This window comes from Camponotus vicinus, unplaced genomic scaffold (assembly GCF_025532165.1).
Source record: "Camponotus vicinus isolate PSW18456_S1 unplaced genomic scaffold, iyCamVici1.0 SCAF_14, whole genome shotgun sequence".
NCBI classification, from domain to species: Eukaryota; Metazoa; Arthropoda; class Insecta; order Hymenoptera; family Formicidae; genus Camponotus; species Camponotus vicinus.
In genome coordinates, this window is record NW_028141950.1 from 13,927,234 (window position 1) to 13,946,511 (window position 19,278).

Sequence of the window (19,278 nt, forward strand, 5' to 3'; positions counted from 1 at the left end):
CAAATAGTTGGTCGTTAGTCGATCTGCCTCTTCTGAAGCCGGCTTGGTATTCTCCAAGTATTTTTTCCACGTATGGTTCTAATCTTTCTTTTACAATATTCGTAAAAGTTTTATATGTTACGTTTAATAGTGACATTCCTCGGTAGTTCTCGTATACCGGTTTATCTCCTTTCTTATATATCGGATGGATAACGCTCGTCTGCCATTCTTCTGGAATCTTTTCCACTTTTCAGACTTCACCAAATAGAGTGTGTAGCTTTGTCAGTAGCGTTCCTCCTTCATGTTTTATGAGCTCCCCCGGGATGTTGTCTATCCAAGGTGCTTTATTTTCTTTTAGTTTTAGGATAGCATTTTTTATTTTCTCCAATGTTGGAGGATCCATCTCCCTCCTCTCCGGTGTCCAGCCCAGCCGGTTGTTCTTCGGCCTGAGCTCGTCCAGGGTTGAGGAGGTGGTCGAAATATTCTCTCCACCTGCCGAGTACCTCTTTTTTCCCGGCTATCAACGCTTCTTGCTTCTACAAATGGAGGTCTATACCCTTTCTTGAAAAGATTCACTGCTTTGTAGACTTCTCTCGGTCTGTTTGCTTTGAAGTCTTGCTCCATCCGTAAGATTGTGCCGTTAAGGTATTTCCGCTTCTTACTTCTAACGATTCTCTTCGCTTCTCTCCTCGCCTCCTCGCCTCCCGACGCATAGCGCGCGTCAGTCTTTCAAGATAGCTCATACGGGCCACGTTTCTCGCTTCCATCCTTCCTAAGCACTCCTGATCAAACTATTCGCTTCTTTCTCGCCTGAATCTGGTTCCCAACACGTCTTTTCCTGCGTCTATTATTGCATTTTTAATCGCCTTCCATGATTTCTCCACTGCACATCCAATTGCACTATCAATATTGCACGTTTCCGTGTTCCCTATCTCGAGAGCTTCCTGCAGTTTGTTCTTATACTTCACCCTCACCTCCGACTCCTTGTTTCTCAATATGTAGCCTTTCCGGTCTCATACCGCTAACTGCGTTCCTCCTCATTATGCGGCTTCTGTACCTCATACAGACTAAAAAGTGATCAGACTCGCAGTTAGTTCCTCTAAACGTCCTCACATCCATCACGCTGGATGCATTCCTCTTGCTGATTAATGCATTATTATATTAATGATTTATCTGGTGTTGCGTTCTTCTATCTGGCGAGCTCCAGGTCCATTTGTGTATGTTTTGTTTTGGAAAGCATATCGGGCTGATCATATCCCTGGATATGACAAAGTTTATTAAGGTAGTAAACTTAGTTTCCGCGATTTTTTTGCTTAAAAAATTCATTTATTTCGATATCAAAAGCAAAAAATACATCAATCAAAGTATTTGCCCTCGCTAACTATACATTTTTTCCATCTTTCTGGCAATAAGTGGATTCCGCGACGATAGAACGATTGGTCTTTTGAAGCAATCCATTCATCGATCCATTTTCGCACATCCTCGTAATTTCTGAAGTGTGTATCCACCAAGTCGTGCTGCATCGATCGGAACAAGTAATAATCTGAAGAAGCAAGGTCTGGTGAATATGCTGAGTGCGGGAGAACTTCCCACTCGAGCTGCATCAGTGTTTCCTTGATGGATTTTGCAACGTGTGATCGAGCGTTGTCGTGCAAAAGCATAACTTTGCATCGATTGCTGGCTACTGCTGGCCTTTTTTCCAACAATGCTTCATTCAGACGGTTCAATTGTAATTGATATCGATCCCCCGATGATACTTTCGTTCGGTCTGAGTAGCTCGTAGTAAACGACACCTTGCATATCCCACCAAATGCATTGCTTTGTGGCCATGGATATTTCGCTTTGGTGTGGATGTTGATGGTTGGCCGGGGTCCACCCATGACTTTTTGAGTTTGGGATTGTCAAAATAGATCCACTTTTCATCGCCAGTCACAATGCGCCACAAAAAAACTCTTTTTTTTTCTGCTTGGCGAGCAGAGAAATAGAGATGTTTAACCGATTCGCAATGGCATTTTCGGTTAATTCGTGTGGTACCCATTTTCCTTCCTTTTGAATCTTTCCCATTGCATGTAAACGTTTGGAAACAGCCATCGGAGTAACATTTAATGCTGTAGACAATTCTTGGAGCGTTTGAACTGAGTTTTCGTCCAATAATGCTTGCAATTCGGTGTCTTCAAACTTTTTCGGTTGACCTTGTTTATCATTCACATCATAATCACCACTCTTAAATCGCTGAAACCATTCTTGGCATGTTCTTTCCGATGGAGCACAATTGCCATAAGCTTCGACAAGCAATTTATGAGCTGCAGCTGCAGTTTTTTTCAAATCAAAGTAATGAAGCAGCACATGTCGAAAAAACAACTTATCACGTTCCATGTTTAATCAAAAGAAAAAAATGGCACTGTTCGCTTAAATGAATCTTTTCGCAATGAATATTTTTGACAAATGTCTAACCTCTAAAATGCAGATGCATTCAGATGTCAAAGTAAATTACACCTACAATTAGCGTCATCTAAATGTGAGCCGCGGAAACTAAGTTTACTACTCGTTTACCGTTGTCATTGCTTTCATTGTGTAAACTTTGTTTTCCAGCCACCCGTCTAAATTCTGGTTTCTTACTAATCTTGGCATTGAAATCTCCTATGATTATTTTAATGTCATTAGACGGGGTCTCATCATAGGCCTGTTCGAGTCTCTGGTAGAAGCTCTCTTTTGTTACTTCGTCCTTTTCCTCCGTCTCTGCATGCGCATTAATGAGCGAGATGTTGAAAAACCGAATCGTAATTCTCAGCACACATAATCTTTCGTTTATTAGTCTAAAATCCAGGATGTTCTCTTTTATCCTGTTTCTGACTATAAAAGTTACTCCTAACTCATATCTGTTCTTGTTACCGCTGCGTTTCGGAGGTTCCGGATCCCGTCCATCTTGTCTCTTGTACGATGTCTCTACGATGTCAATATTATAGTCCGAGATTTAGTTAGTTCTTTCAGGGCACCCGGTCTGTAAAGATTCCTCGTGTTCCAAGTTCCAAAAATCAGGTTCTTATTCTGTTTACCATGTCATTCATCCTTAGTTCCGTCTCATATCCGAGGCTTCGAGTGAGGTTCCTTGACCTTGGGTTTTTTTACGGAGTTGTCGGCCCCACGTCCAATCCTTCTCCTTCATCCGGGCTTGGGATCGACTCCAGGAGGCTCTTACCAGGCTCCATGGAGGCGGAGTTCAGATTCCCTTTATATATTTTTTTTAATACATAAATAATAGATTTTACATTTTTTAATAACATAAATAATAGATTTTACATTTTTTTAATAAGAAAAATAATAGATTTTACACTGGAAAGGAAATACTTTTTATTTTTACTATTTTATAAAAATAAAAGAACTTCTAAAAGTATTTGATATACAATCCAACTATTTCACACCAAATAATTTTAATATGATTATGTAAAATTAAAATATAAAAAATATATGAAAGTATTCTTAATTTTTTTTATTAATATTCTTTATTTATATGTATCTTTATTTAATTTTTATCATTATTTCTCACTATCATTCTTCATTGCTTAACCATTACTGTAACCATTGATATCAATAATTCTTGCTAATATTTTGAAATAAATAAAACAATCTACAAAAAAGATCCTGATGATCAAATCACAAATTTAAATACGTTTAAAAGGCTTAAGACCTACGCCAGTTATTAATGCGTGAGAATAATATTACAAATACATAATAAATTATAGAATAAAATATCAGAAAGATACAAAATACATTAAACGAACATGACAAACGCTCGCGTTTCGACTCAATTAGAGTCCTTTTCAATGTCTCTCTCTCTCTCTCTCTCAAAATAAATATAAATTAAACCTGTTGGAGAATAGACTATGTGAATATAAAAACCGCAACGCATGAAGGTCAGTAAATATAAGCGCACGGAAATATGGAAAAAACGCATGATAAATCGCTCGAAGACCGTTAATACATATGAAACTTCGCAAAATCATGATAGACTAATTACAAATATTCAGCAAATGCCACGCAAATCCGTGAATTAATTTGAAAAACATTATTTGTCCGTCTCCGGGGCATTCCATGAAAGAGCCGCTCCCCTGTTATCACAGCAATAAAAAAAAATGTAATCGCTAATTGCAAATTACATTCTTTCTTTCGAAACAATTATGTGTTTTCTTTACACCAATTGATTCCTCTCATTATTTTGTACATAAAAGTATTAAGGTAAGATAATCGAAAAATGAATATTTTACAAGAAATTTTACGGTTTATGTAAAATTAAAAAATGATTTCAAGCCTCATAACTCGGAAAATACTTAATGAAAAGTAGCTTTAAAATTATAGTGTTTGGGAAAGCTCTCGAGATGAGCTACAAGAATATGCAAAAGCATACAGGGTGTCCTATTTAAAAAGTTGGAGGTGACCTTCACGTGATCTTCAAGTGACTCTTTAAGATCAAACTAATGGCACCATCTTATGTCCCCCTCCAAACCATACAACTTTTGTCTGAAACATTTTTTCATATCTTTTAGACTTTACGAGATATTTCGATGGCAAAGTTAAAATGGAACACCCTGTGTGTATATATATATATATATATATATATATATATATATATATATATATATGTATATGGGGAGCACCCCATTTGATCACGTTAATATTGACCACGTTGATATTGACCACGGTGATATTGACCACGGTGATATTAACCACGGTGATATTGACCACGTTGATATTGACCACGTTGCGATTGACCACAGTTGATACTGACCATGGTTCATATTGACCACAGTCCCGATTGACCACGGTGATATTGACCACGTTGCGATTATCCACCTAACCTACCGGCGGGGTGGTTGCAGGAGGGGGGCCGAAGGCCCCCCTTGCACCCCCCGCGTGTGTGTGTGTACATATGTGGTCAATCGCAACGTGGTCAATATCACCGTGGTCAATATTAACGTGGTCAAACGGGTCCCACACTCATGTATATGTATATGTATGCATATATGTATTAGGTGTATAACTAAGTTCCCGCCGTTTTTTTACTTGAAAAATGCATTTATTTCAATAAGAAAATGAATTAATATATTAATCAAAATATAATCCATTGTTTTCTATGACTTTTTCCCATCTTTTTTGCAAAAGGATTCCGCGACGATAGAACGACTTGTTTTTTAAAGCAATCCATTGATCGATGCATTTTTGGACTTCTTCGTAATTGGAGAAGTGTATATCGACGAGCACGTGTTGCATTGATCAGAAAAGGTAATAATCCGATAGAACTAAGTCTGGAGAATAGAGGCTGGTGCGGGAGAACTTCGCATTCGAGCTCCAATAGTTCTTTTACAATTCTTGCAACATGAAGTCGCGCGTTGTCATGCAAAAGAATCACTTTACGTCGATCACTGGCCTTTTTCGCATCAATTCATCATTCAATCGGTATAATTGTTGTTGGTAGTGGTCAGCCGTGACTGTTTCAGAAATCAGTCGATGAGCTCCAGCTGCAGTTTTATTTAAATCAAAGTAGTGAAGAAGTACATGTCGAAAAAACAACTTATCACATTTAATTTTAAATCGATTCAAAAAATATCTCTTTTACAAAAAATGAATCTTTGCGCACTTAATTTTATTGACAAATGCCTAAATTCACTACATTTGTAGCTGGAGCCATTTAATTATGAGCGGCGGGAACTTAGTTATACTCCTAATATATATAATTTAAAATTAATTTGAAATTAATAAAAATTAGTTTTTATTTTGTCTATAGAAACGTGAAAAATACGTTTCCTTAACTATGGTTTTAAAAGCATTTCTATAGAAACGTTTCTTATTAATGCTTTACGGTTAAAAAATGTTGTTGTTTAAGAAACGTATAACGATGCATCCCGAAATGCATCGATTCCCGGCGAACACCGGCCGGAAGTTCAATGTAACATGCGGTTTCGCGTACCGTGGAATCTCTTTGGTTGCGGATAGCCGTCGGATTCAGGTGGCGGATTTTAAGAAGAAAACTGTGTGTGTGTGTGTGTTAAATGTGCTTTATTCAATGTCAGGGTGTGGTATACAAGAAGTATGTGTGTGTATGCGAACACGTGTGTGTGTGTGTGTGTGTGTGTGTGTGTGTGTGTGTGTATCGATACGCCCGCCGCGGGCCGAGAATCTACGGGATCCCGGCTTGAAGTATCTGTCGTGCGAAATTAAAAGCGAGATTAAAAAGACTAAAGGGTAGAGAACGCTGCCTGTGCCGATTGCTATCAGCGCCTTCGAAATCGCATCCGCATTGCCAACCGAAATCTCAGGCGCCGCGCCTATCACGAGGTGGAACACGAGCGGCCTCCGATGCTTGCTAGCGTCGCGACGTCTTCCGAATCCTCCAATCCACCAGGGAGTGATCGCTCAATTAATAGATCTCTCGCGAAACCGGAATTAAATCCCCGGGGCGAACAGCTGACGGACGAGATACCGAGCAAAAACACGAGCAAAAACGTGACCGACCGTCTGCGTCAACACCGGCGCGCTGTGCCGCATAATCGTACGATCGATTATCGCACGCATTTTCGTACCGAATTAACCACGCGCCGCTAATCAAAAGAGCCATAATCCACATACGAACTGTAACGCGTTGACGGCAAAATGATATAAAACGGACGTATCTTGTAAACCGAAGTTTCCGCTAATTATTTCACACAACAGATACTTCAAGCCGGGATCCCGTAGATCCTCGGCCCGCGGCGAGCGTATCGATATACATACACACACACACGCACATTCACTCGCGTTCGCATATGTGCGTACACGCATCTACACACACGCACACTCACACGTGTTCGCATACACGCATACACACACATGCTTCTTGTACACCACACACTGACATTAAATAAAGTACATTTAACACACACAGTTTTCTTCTTAAAATCCGTCACCTGAATTCGACGGCTATCCACAACCAAAGAGATTCTACGGTACGCGAAACCGAACGTTACATTGGCGCCCTAACAGGGACCGCGGAATTAAGAAGCGTTTTTTTTTTGTTTTTTCTCTTCCGATTGTGAGTGTGCTCGACCGTGTGAAAAGGTGGATATACGCCCTACCGAAAACACAGTTAGCGGCGATCGCGCGATCCTACGGCATTGATGACTCCGGACTGCTGGATGACCTCCGCCGATGGATGAGTACGTATGTCGACGATCACTCCGATAAATTCGAGGCTTGGGGGGATCAAGTAGCGACTCCGCACCCGCGATCATTGTCAATCCGCCCGGTACACCCATCCGTACGAGGTCACGGACGCGAAAACCATAAATCAGATTCGTAAATGCGGATGTCATTTTGACGGCCGGGTCCCCGCTGCGTTTATTGAACGCCTGCAGAAGCTGCGGGATGGGTACGGATTTTCGGGGCCCCAGATGCTCAAAGGCCTCCCCGAGATATTAAAGGGGGACACTTTATTGTGGTATCGTAACCATCGCGATGATTGGGGAACATGAGACGACTTTGAACGCGCGTTCCGACTGCTATATTTCCCTCGCCGGTACGCCGCCTCACTCCGCCGCGAGATCACGGAACGATATCAGAAAGTCGACGAGCCATTCATGCATTACTCCACGGTAATGATGACATTGATGCGCCGGGCCGGAGGTTTCTCTCGCGAAGAGCAGTTCGAGATCTTGTACGACAACATGCATCCGGGATATAAGACATACGTGCGAATAAACGACGTGCGCGACATAGCCGAGTTGCAAGTCCGAGCCAGGGAATACGAGGACATAGAAAAAGAAAAGCGGGAGGCCAGGAAGAGGGAAAAAACGGCGACCACACCCACGGTAGCCGCCGCATATAATAAAACCGAATGTTGCTGGCGCTGCAAATAACGCGGGCACACCTGCGCTTAGTGCCGCGGGCCGGCCAAGAAATTTTGTTCTCAATTTGACAAAGACAAGGTTCTTACCTCCGAATGCCATCCGCGACAGGGAAACGTCGCCAGGGCTGGCGTTACCGCGGCCGCGACCGCCACCCCGGACCCCGCATAAGGTTTTTACCGCGGTCACATATCGCAATAAATATTGGGAGGATCAAGCTCGATGCCCTCATCGATTCGGGATCAGAGATCTCGCTGCTGAACGCCCACACCACAAAGACTTCGGGCAAGAGGGATTAGAAAGCAGCCGGGAAGGGGACAAATCGTGTTAGTAGATGGGACGCCTGCCGACGCATCAAGTACCCTCACGGTGCCCATACACGTGCGAAATTCGTCCATCATCCATACGTTCTCGGTTTTGCCCAATATGGAGAGTGACGTTCTCCTCGATATAAACACACAGGCGAAATTACAACTGGGGACACTACCGCCGCCACTCTCCATTGTCCGAACCGCAAATCATTGCTGTGCTTCTGAGGGACTGGCCAATCAGACGCCCAAGGAGCACAGAATATACGGGAATTTTTAGAGAGGGAGTTGGGGAAATTTGAAGGTGTCCGGGGACTCACCGGAAGGGTTCAACATCATATACGCCTGAGAGATCTCACCCCGATAAAGCAAAGATACCGCCCGCGTAATCCAGTCATGCAGGCCGTCATTAATAAGGAAGTCGACGAAATGCTGAACCAGGACATTATCGAGCCATCTAGCTCATGGAGCTCACCCGTTGTCCTGGTCAAGAAAATAGACGGGACGTACCGATATTGCGTGGATTTCCGACGCGTAAATGATGTCACCCACCGCGACGCATACCCATTGCCTCAGGTGACGGCCGCCTGACAAACCGCCGCTGGACAAACTTCGGGGGGCGCGATATCTATCTACGTTAGATCTGAAGAGCGGGTACTGGCAAATACCCCTCACTCCGGAAAGCTGCCCCATCACCGCGTTCACCGTGCCCGGTAAGGGGCTCTTCCAGTTCAAAGTCATGCCCTTCTGCTTGCACTCGGCACCGGCCACCTTCCAGCGATTCCTCGATATCGTGCTCGGACCCGAACTCGAGCCCCACGTCTTCGTATATCTGCATGACATCATTGTCATCAGCCGCACGTTCTTCGAACACTTGAGGCTGCTCGCCGAGATGTTCCGCTGACTCTGGGAAGCGCATCTACGAGAAAAGCAGATTCTGTGTCGACCGATTAAAATACTTGGGCACGTAATCGACCGCGATGGAATCCGAACCGATCCGGAAAAAGTAAGCGCACTGATGGAAGTGGCTGACTGATCGGAACCGGCCACCGTTAAACAAGCCCGTCAATTTCTCGGGATGGCCTCGTTGTATCGCCGGTTCATCGCGAATTTCTCCACCATCGCCACCCCACTGACGCGACTAACACGGAAAAACGGGCGCTGGGAATGAGGGCCAGAAGAACTAGCCGCTTTTCGGGCCCTAAAACAGGAGTTAATTTCCGCTGCGGTACTCGCCTATCCGGATTACACACGCCGGTTTCTTTTACAAACAGACGCCAGCAGCACCGGTCTTACACAAAGATACGCCGACGGCGACCGCGTCCTCAACGCGGCTGACAAGGGGAGTGCCAAGTAGTGAGATCACGGATTTGGCTGAATTTTAAATATGTTTGAGAGGTAACCCCCCACTACTTTATAAGCAAGTGGCACGATGCAATATTCAAGTATTCGCGAGAAATTTGCATCGAAAGTTTTCCGTGCGCCTTGTATACTGAACAGATTCGAGAGATTTTCAGGTAGTGAGCGTAGCGTAGCAGATAAAGTAGCGGACGAGAATACTGTACGTTGCAGGTTCGAATCCTACTTTTCCAATTTTTTTTTTTTATGTAAATGTATTCAAAATGCACATTAATGTGAATAATTAGGATCCATGGAGTCGTTAAGTTAAAAAATTATTATTTTTAGTATACAAAATTTAATATTTTATATTACATTCTTATTGCTGTTTCTACCTGCGAAAACCGTTATTTTCGGGAGAGTTAGGGTGGGGATAGCCCTTGCTCTTCTTTGTCCGTTTGATTCACTCCACAGTCAAACAGCAGCTGCCGTTATAACGAGTTGTTCAGTGACTAGTGCAGATAATATTTTGGAAACATGCAAGAGCCAGGTAGTAGTGCAGAGAAAAATCCATCTGATTGTGAATTAGAAATAGAAGAAACGAACGATGAAACGAAAAACACCAATTACTAACGCTTTTACATATTGTAAAAGTTTATTGGAATCCGAGAATCTTCTTACAAATACACCTCCTCAACAAATATCGTCGGCTTCCATTGCAATGGGTGACGAAATTTTTAAAGAAATAATATGCATGTTAGGAGATGATTACCACCCAAAAAATTGTAAACTTTCCGAGGAATCTGAATATAAATAAAAGTAAAATTTAAACGTGATTTTGCAGTATTTTATTAAATCAACCAAAATGTCATTCGTACGATTGCGGAAATGCAGCGTAAAATGTGTATTAATATAAAATATTAAATTTTGTATACTAAAAATAATAATTTTTTAACTTAACGACTCCATGGATCCTAATTATTCACATTAATGTTCATTTTGCATAAATTTACATAAAAAAAAAAAAAAATTGGAAAAGTAGGATTCGAACCTACAACGTACAGTATTCTCGTCCGCTACCTTATCTGCTACGCTACGCTCACTACCTGAAAATCTCTCGAATCTGTTCAGTATACAAGGCGCACAGAAAACTTTCGATGCAAATTTCTCGCGAATACTTGAATATTGCATCGTGCCACTTGCTTATAAAGTAGTGGTGGGTTACCTCTCAAACATATTTAAAATTCAGCCAAATCCGTGATCTCACTACTTGGCACTCCCCTTGTGAGCGGAATTATAGCGCGACCGAACTCGAGTGCCTTGCAATTGTCTGGGGAATCCGGCGGATGAGGAATTACTTGGAGGACTACGCCTTCACAGTGGTAACCGATCACCAGACGCTAAAATGGCTACGTAAACTGGAATCTCCGACCGGACGCCTTGGACGATGGGGCCTCGAATTACAGCAACATGAGTTCGACATCCAGTACCGCCGCGGGGTACTTAACCGCGTCGCAGACGCCTTGTTGCGTCAACCGTCGAATTGCGCCTCACGTACCGGCCACTGTAAGTGGTACCGGAAAATTATGGACGAGGTTAGAAAAACCCCGGCTGCCCGATCGGAGTACCGAATCACCGAAGGACGACTCTACCGCCACATCCTGCACAGTCTGAATTTCAGAGACGAGCTCGGAACAACAGTGGAAACTGTGCATCCCGGGGCCATTGCGGCAAACCACCATGGAGAAATTCCACGATGCCCCCACCGCTGGACACTTGGGGATCGCAAAAACAATCGCGAGGATCGCCGAGCGATACTACTAGCCCGGAATGTTCCGGAATATTGGAAAATATGTAAGGGCATGTAAGAATTGCCAGAGGCACAAAGCTGCGCAACACCGGCCCGCCGGGACTCTACACGCTACGAGTGTCTCCCGGCCTTGGGAGCAGGCCAACATCGATCTGGTAGGGCCTCTGCCCAAATCAAAGAAGGGGCATACCTGGCTCCTTTCGATCCAGGATCGCTTCACCAAGTGGGCAGAATTCTTCCCACTCCGCCGAGCCACAGCCGAGGCAGTGACCAAGGCGATTACAGGAAATTTGATCTTACGACACAGACGACCGGATACTATCCTCACGGATAATGGGACGCAGCTGCGATCAAAGTTTCTGGAAGAGCGACTGAAGGCCATGAACATCTGACAAATCAAGGCTCCAGCGTACGCGCCACACTGTACCCCTGTAGAGCGGACGAACAGGACTATTAAAACAATGATCGGGCAATACGTCCAAAAAGATCACCGCTCGTGGGATGAACAACTACCCGCACTGCAGTTCGCATACAACACCGCGACGCATGACGCCACAAGCTATACGCCAGCATATTTATTGCACGACCGCGAGCTGACACCACCAACTGAGATAGAAGCACTGCCGACCACAGGAGCTGCGCCGGATGCAGTACAAAAAAATCTAGAAGAAGCATACGAGTTGGTTCGCATCAATTTAACGCAAGTCTTTCAACGGCAAGAAAAGTATTATAATCTACGCCGCAGAGAATGGAAACCAAATCTGGGAGACTGGATGTGGAAGAAGGAGCACCCGCTCTCTAAAAAGGCCGACGCTTTTAACGCCAAGTTAGCCCCCAAAATACAGCGGACCGTACGAGGTGAGAAATATTGTCTCACCCGTTATTGTTGATATACGAAGCAAACGGGGAAAATGAATCAGGCATGTACACATTCAAGACCTGAAAACCAGCCATACGGGGGAAGATAACAAAACAGAGGACGACCTTCCCCCACACCGAAACCGACGATGAGACCGACGAAGAATCCGAAGCAACGGCTGACGATTAAAAGTCTAGGAGATGTCGAGAGAAGCAAACGATATTTTACAAGCGATCGACGCCTATCTGGCGGAAGAAACTCCGCCGTCGGGAACGCCAGAGCCCAACAAGGAGCCACCATCACCACCGGAGAAACCGAAGGCTCCCCAGATCGGCACCGTGATCCAGCGATCCGACCGTGAAAATGCCGTCAAGGCTGCCATGCTAGCAACCCCGCCTCCGCCATCACCAAAGAGAAGACCGCCGCGGCCATATGAGCCCCGCCTGCCGCCACCAGCTCGTGAGACAGCGACCGCCACTGCCGCCGTGCCAGAACTTTTGGTGCCGATGGGGCCCATTCCGACACCCCCGATCCAGGTTCAGGTCGAGCCGGGCCTAGTTTTCGAGGTACCGCACTTCGCGGTCCACGTATCCCGCCGCTACCGTCCCCGCACCGTTGATGGACAGTGGATACTGAGGTTCAGCCGCGACGGGAAGCTGCGGTATCATCAGCGGATTTGCTGAGCCCGATCATCCGATTAATCACGCCTCAGGCGTGAATCACGCATTTAGGCGTGAATTTGAGAAGGGGGGTGATGTAACGATGCACCCCGAAATGCATCAATTCCCGGCGAACACCGGCCGGAAGCTGCCGCCCGACGACCATCGGTCGGGCCAAGGCAGAGGCGCGATGCGCCCATTTTTAATCGTTAGTAAACTACCGGGTAGGATAAAGACAGAGCGAGATTATTTACGTTGCCGTCGAGAGTCGATTCTGGCGGTTATGATCCCGCGCTCGGCACCCTGAACTCCCCCGGGCGGACCCGAACCGTTCCGAATATTTTTATCGCCGCCCGGTGAGGGTAATTACCGAATACGCCAGCATGGGTGATTAACCGCGTATAAAACAGGCTCTCGGCGGTACAGCGAGACAGATCCTACCGATCCTTCCAGATGAGCTAAGCTGGTCCGAAGGCAAACGAAGCGAAATCCGGAGCATCCTAGCGAGATTAAAAAGGCCAGAGATTAGTGAGAACGCTGCCTCTGCCGATTGCTATCGGCGCCTTCGAAATCGCATCCGCATCGCCAACCGAAATCTCAGGCGTCGCACCTATCACGAGGTGGAACACTAGCCGCCTCCGACGCTTGCTAGCGTCGCGACGCTTTCCGAGTCCTCCAATCCATCAGGGAGTGACCGCTCAATTAATAGATCTCTCGCGAAACCGAAATTAAATCCCCGAGGCGAGCAGCTGACGGACGAGACACAACACCGAGCAAAAACGCGACCGACCGTCTGCGTCAACACCGGCGCGCCGTGCCGCATAATCGTGCGATCGATTATTGCACGCATTTTCGTACCGAATTAACGCGCCGCTAATTAAAAAAGCCATAACCCGCATACGAACTGTAACGCGTCGACGGCAAAATTATATAACGGACACATCTTGTAAACCGAAGCTTCTGCTAATTATTTCACACGACAGATATTTCGAGCCGGGATCCCGTAAATCCTCGGCCCGCGGCGAGCATATCGTTCGCACACGCGCGTATACGCATCCACACACACGCACACTCACACGTGTTCGCATACACGCACACACTTCTTGTACACCACACACTGACATTGAATGAAGCACATTTAACACACACACAGTTTTCTTCTTAAAATTCGCCACCTGAATCCGACGACTATCCGCAACCAAAGAAATTCCACGGTATGCAAAACCGCACGTTACAAACGTATATAAAACGAACGTGTACTACCTGGGGTTTTTTAAATTCTTTTATACCACCTTTTTCTTCCTTTGAGTTATAAATTTTTTAGAAATATGTAACATTTTTCCTTAGCAAACATTCGACTAGATAATGCAGCTTAAGATTTTTAGATACATTTACATATTTTATATATTTTGTAATATCCCACATATATAGCACATAATATAGCAGAGAAATATCACATAAAAATTGCAATATACCAGAAGTATTACGTATTTTAATAAAATATTGCAGAAATATTACTAACACATTACATGTTTATAAATAACGTTAAAATATTATAACTACATTGCTACAATACAGGGTGGGTCATTTTAATCCGTCCACGGGAATATCTCCTCAGGTAGGGGCGATAGATAGCGGAAAATGTCTCAGACAAAAGTTACATGGCTTGAAGGGGGCCATAATATGGTGTCATTGGTTTGACCTTGAAAAATCGTTTGAAGATCACGTGAAGGTCACCTTCAATTTTTTAAACGGAACCCCCTATTTTTTATTACTTATTTTTGTAGCATATCTCGAGAACTTTCCAAAACACTATAATAAAGTATTTCTTCATTCAGTACTTTTCAAGTTATGAGGCTTGAAATCATTTCTTAATTTTACATAAACCGTAAAATATCTTGTAAAATATTCATTTTTCAATTATCTTACCTTAATACTTTTATGTACAAAATAATGGGAGGAATCAATTGATGTAAAGAAAACACATAGTTGTTTCGAAGAAAAAATATGTAATTTGCAATTAACAATTACATATTTCTTATATGTGTTTCTACATAAGTAGCTTGATAACATTTAAATATCATAGATCTTAGATCATTGAAATCATCAAATTTGCATTTTGCTTTTAAAGTTTCGGAATTTTCATCATTATAAATTCGATCAAGCATATCTATAACAATTCATTTTAATAGCACATATGATATAATAATAGCGAGATGCTATACACCACTTTAATTTTCAATATCGATTATATTACTATTAAATATATAGAGTGCAAACGAAACTAAAATGTATATATATTAGGGTGGATTTTTTCAACTTCAAAATCTAATAGTGCGGAAAAATCGTCTTTAATAAATACAAAGATAATGCAAAAATTTTTTGAAATCGAACAATATTAACCAATCTCGGAAGAGGATCAAAATTTCAAAATTTTGACCAAAATTAACGATTTTCACTAAATTTCTAAGAACATTTTCCCATCATCATTTTTGACTCACAGCTTAAAATGTTGTACTCTAAAATGTTGAGCACTCAAAAGATTATCTAATTTGGAGCCAATTTTTAAGGAAGTAAGGAGACAAGGGCCCATTATTTGAGTGAAAATTAACTCATTCACGGATTTTAAACCTCTGTCGAGATACATGACATATGACCACTGCGAATTTTAAATTATGCAGTTCTTTTGGTTCTTTTGTTTTCTTGATAATAACAAAAATTCCTATAAATAAAACTTTTATATAATAAACTAGCTTAAATGCGAATGTGGACTAAATTCGCGTTGGTCAGATTGTTTCGGCAGTGAATCAAAGTCAAAAATGAAAACTCCCTAAAACCTAATCACCAATAACTTCTACATAATAAATAAATTGCTATCGAAAAACAAATCACTATCAAAAAATAGATCACTATCGAAGTCAAAGCTGCCAGATCTTCTCCGCAAGCAACATGCAACGCGTAGTGGAGGGGGTAATGAGGATGTGAACGTAAGCGTGCGTGTGAGCTCGACGCTTCGGCTAGCTTCGGATAGTAGAAGAGGACAGAATACATTCTTCTGTCTCCTTCCTACCAAGCTGGCAACGAAAGACGGGCGACACGCGACGATTCTCGCTTCTCGATATCTCAATGCGTGCGACAACGTTAAATGTTTTTCCCTTATAGCTTTTTATATTATACACATATTTTTTAACTGATAAATCTATTTTTTATCTGATAAATATTAATCTTTGTAATATATTTTTTAACTGATAAATATATTTTACATATTATACATTTATCAGTTGTAAGAAAATATCGATATATTTTTTCATGTGAAAAATTAAATGGCATAATTTTTATAAACAAATGTATATATATATTCATTTCTAAGAAATGAAGAATTATACGATTTGATTTTTTAATATGAAAAGATATATCACAATATTTTCTTACAATTAGCAAATATATATAATATATTTACCAGTTATAAAAAATATCTAATATAACAAGCTAAAAGAGAAAAACGTTTAACGCTGTCGTACGTATCGAGATACCGAGACACGAGCAGCGTCGAAAATTTATATGCTCGTTATGTATCTAGCGGAAAGAACGAATTTTAAACTAACAGCGTAGCGCAGTGGATAAGGCACCTGATTAGTACGCTGCGTGTCACTGGTTCATCTTACCTTTGACTTTTTTTTATTTTATTATTGTGCTATATATTTTTATTATTTTAACAGACAAATTAGTATTTTAATTATAAAATATACTTAAAAATCATTGAATTTATTTATTTGCTATGCAAAAAAAATTTAATTAAATAATGTTTATTTCATAAAAAACTCAAAATTAATTATTATTTATAATTCCCATTTTATAATTAAAATACTAATTTGTCTGTTAAAATAATAAAAATATATAGCACAATAATAAAATAAAAAAAAGTCAAAGGTAAGATTTGAACCAGCGATACGCAGCGTACTAATCAGGTGCCTTATCCACTGCGCTACACTGTCAATTTAAAATTCGTTCTTTCCGCTAGATACATAACGAGCATGTAATTTTCGACGCTGCTCGCGTCTCGATATCTCGATATGTACGACAGCGTTAAACGTTTTTCTCTTTTAGCTTGTTATATTAGATATTTTTTATAACTGGTAAATATATTATATATATTTGCTAATTGTAAGAAAATATTGTGATATCTTTTCATATTAAAAAATCAAATCGTATAATTCTTAAAAATGAATATATATATACATTTGTTTATAAAAATTATGCCATTTAATTTTTCACATGAAAAAATATATCGATATTTTCTTACAACTGATAAATGTATAATATGTAAAATATATTTATCAGTTAAAAAATATATTAAAATGATTAATATTTATCAGATAAAAAATATATTTATCAGTTAAAAAATATGTGTATAACATAAAAAGCTATAAGGGAAAAACATTTAACGTTGTCGCACGCATTGAGATATCGAGAAGCGAGAATCGTCGCGCGTCGCCCGTCTTTCGTTGCTAGCTTGGTAGGAAGGAGACAGAAGACTGTATTCTGTCCTCTTCTACTATCCGAAGCTAGCCGAAGCGCCGAGCTCACACGTACGCTTACGCTCACATTCTCGTTACCCCCTCTACTACGCGTTGCATGTTGCTTGCGGAGAAGATCTGGCAGCTTTGATCGAAGTATCAAATCAGTCTCGCATTGTGCTAGTCATATAGAAATATTACATATATGCACACTGCACATTTGAGTTAAATTACTTTATATTATTATAACTTACTTTATATTAATTTCATTTATATTATACTTTCTGGTATAAGCAGCCTCATTGTGGACTTCTCATCAAATAGGTCTCGTTTTTAGTGTTCTCTTTAAAAATATTTGTCATTTTTTTCATAATTGTCTTTTTGGTTTTTTGATTGATATTTCTTTGAATTGTCGATTGTTGTGTATCTTCCTACAATGGAAGCATCACATAAGCGGCTTTTGAGACAGTAATTTTGCAGTCCTGTCTTTGGCCCTCCCAAGGATTTGTCTTCTTGTATATTTCGTATGTAAGAGGACGAGGTTTTAGATGTTGTCAGCAGAAAAGGTTTAATCTTTGAAAAAAGAACAACTCGAAAATAAATTTTGCACAAATTGCTGATAGAGTTGTTAAAAAGGTAGAGGATTTGTATGATAAAGTGTCGACATCAACTGTGACCGTAACTAAAATGGTCAATTAATTCACAACTGTCATAATACTTATATGAATCTCATGAAGTCATTTACGACATCACGACAAGGAGACAAAGAGAAAGCCAACTATCAAGCTAAAATTGAGAAATTCAAACAGGATGCCTCAAAGCTTTTTGATGTTGTTTCCTGCAAGTGTCCCATGACCCTCAACTGTAGTTATAGAAAAGATTGAGATATCTGCAATTGTCCTCAATCTGTATTAATAAACTGTTCCTATGAAAAAACGAAAAAGATTCCTAGATTAGAAATTAAATTTCTTTATGATCAGAAACATAAACGAATTGGACAGATTGTTAGTGTTGATAAAAAAATCACAAAAGTATTTACAAAACGGCTTAAGAGGAAAAACAAAGAGCAAACTCGCCATGAAAGCGCTGGAACAGTTGACGTTCTCATAGATAATGCATCTCAGCAGCAACCTACTGCAGAAGTCGAACAGGAGTCTCTCTGCAAAGAAAACACTGATGATGACATATTTAATCTATCAACATGGCACTTATATATAAATCTGAAAATAAAATAAAGTCTCTAATGACAAATTTAAAGAGAAATTTAGAGAAAATAGCATTGATATATGATCGTTATAGTATATCCGATCGAGCAGCAGCTGCGATTGCATCCAGTGTTTTATTGGATGCATAAATAATAACAGAAATTGAAACTGCTCTTGTTATTGATAGACATAAAAATTAGAAAAGAAAAAACGCGCATCAGGGCCAGTTTGCAGAGTGAAGTTTTGGACACTCACCTTCGCGGCCTCTATTTTAATAGTCGATAAGATAACACATTAATTTTCGTAGACAGATGAAGAAGGAATACATTTCTCTCATACAAGAATGAGAGTCAGAATATATTTGTCATGTTATGTCTCGGTCAAGATCTGCAAAAGACACAACAGATGCAAAACTTACAGAACTAAACATATCCTTTACTAACCTAGATGTGATAGGTGTACCTATTAACATTGGCTAGAAAAATGGCATAATACACAACATTGAAATGCATTTAAAAAGATCCGTCAGTGGGTAGTTTGCATGCTGCATTTTAACGAACTGCCTTTTAGACATTTTTTTCCAGTTCCTCGATGGATCCATTAAACATCATTTTCTGGATCCATTGGGTAGTCTCTTTTCGGATGCCACAATTTAAAAACTAACTCATAGAATTCGAGACATTTGATTGCGTCATCCCGAATATAGATAAAAATCATCTCAATAAG

General features: G+C 41.1%; 1 protein-coding gene across 6 annotated transcripts in view; it reads left to right on the top strand.

Moving 5' to 3' along the window:
- Positions 1-19,278, top strand: part of LOC145965795 (uncharacterized) — a 407,995-nt gene that overhangs the window by 323,887 nt on the left and 64,830 nt on the right. Inside the window, exon 1 of one of the 6 annotated variants that reach the window (XM_083089476.1) lies at positions 7,120-7,169. The exons of the other annotated variants lie outside the window; for them this stretch is intronic. The gene's annotated coding sequence lies outside the window, so the exon portion shown is untranslated. Of the gene's footprint in view, positions 1-7,119; positions 7,170-19,278 lie in introns of those variants that run through there. 6 annotated transcript variants of the gene reach the window in all.